The sequence below is a fragment of the Solanum tuberosum genome, unplaced genomic scaffold, assembly GCF_000226075.1.
Source record: "Solanum tuberosum cultivar DM 1-3 516 R44 unplaced genomic scaffold, SolTub_3.0 scf00830, whole genome shotgun sequence".
Taxonomy (NCBI): domain Eukaryota; kingdom Viridiplantae; phylum Streptophyta; class Magnoliopsida; order Solanales; family Solanaceae; genus Solanum; species Solanum tuberosum.
Genome location: NW_006239787.1, coordinates 14,997 through 16,332, shown reverse-complemented (window position 1 = coordinate 16,332; position 1,336 = coordinate 14,997). Strand labels below are relative to the sequence as shown.

Sequence of the window (1,336 nt, the reverse complement as noted above, 5' to 3'; positions counted from 1 at the left end):
CATCCCCTCCCCCCCCCCCCCCCTTCTCCTTCCACCCACCTCCTTACGCTCCCACTACCAAGCCTTCCAGTTTTCGTGTTAAACTGAATGCATCTCCAGCCCTGGAGCCTCAGAGCAATTGTTGGAAAGCTAAACCAGGAAAATAAATGCCTAAGTGTTGTATAGTGTTTCGAATTGTCAATGCAGAAATGATTGGGGAAAGAGTGATATGAAGGATAGTCAAATATATATTTTTGTCAACCTAAATGACCTGGAACAAAAGAAAAAAGAGGAGATAAAACCAAATGATTACCTGGAGAGGATCAATCACGTGTTGATTAGGGAAAAGATCGTATGACTGCATAACAGAACGAAGTTCACCATCAAGCACCAATATCGATGCTTTGTTGTTTGGGGTGGCAATTGCAGCAAGCTTTAGGGAAGCATCAACAAGTTTAAATTCAGATAGTATGCAACCTGGAGATAATTTATGTTGAAGCTGTCGGGAAGCCGCAATTTGTCCAAATTCCAGAAGAGAAAGGACAGCCCGTTCTAGCTCTGAAGGTCCAACTCTTTCCTCCCACTTTGAGAAAGTTGCTTCCATTTTAAGGTTTTCATCAGGTACCTGTGAATCCTCCTTCACATTAAAATTAATGGAGCCAGTTTCAGGCTCATTACTTCTGTCCACTGGATCAGCTAAAGACTTTCTTGAGGGCACAAAGCCTTTCGCTCTCCTTTTAACTTTTGCACTGCCCAAAATGGTACCTGAGCTAGAATCTGACATCTGAGTGGTCTTGAGATGTGATTGGTTACTTTCTCTTGTATCATTCCTCCCTCCAGAATTGTTTCTCACTGAATTAATGTGGTTATCCATTTTAGTAATAATGCTTGCAGTTCGGTCAATAATGTTAGGCCCCTTGCCACTTGCAGGTTCAGGACTAGAAAGGGTAAGCTCTCCCTCGCTTTTCACTTGAGTCTCTGATTCAACAGCCAATAGCCATGCTCTAGTTTCAATTTCTCTCAAAAGATGCAAAGGACAAACTCTGATACATTTATCCAAGAGTCATATCAAGAGGTATTACAAATGAATATGTCAAATGGGGGAGCTCAGTAAAACACTTACGGGCTGCATTGAGTAATCATTCCACTCAACCATTGTAGAGAAAGCAACAACAGTTCATGAAGCTCTCTGGCTGGGAGATCTTTCTCCGCTGCCTCTGCATGCTTAAGGAAAAATAATCCCACCTACAGATTAAAGGTTCACCGCACCCAGATAAGGAAATTAAATAAGTCTCAATAGCAATCATCAGGTGAAAAAGCATCCAGACAAACACCCCCCCCCCCCCCCCCACCCCCC

The 1,336-nt window shown here is 43.0% G+C and overlaps 1 pseudogene; it reads right to left on the bottom strand.

The window, feature by feature from the left end:
- The window catches only part of LOC102588238 (uncharacterized), a 20,020-nt pseudogene that overhangs the window by 5,632 nt on the left and 13,052 nt on the right, over window positions 1–1,336 (bottom strand).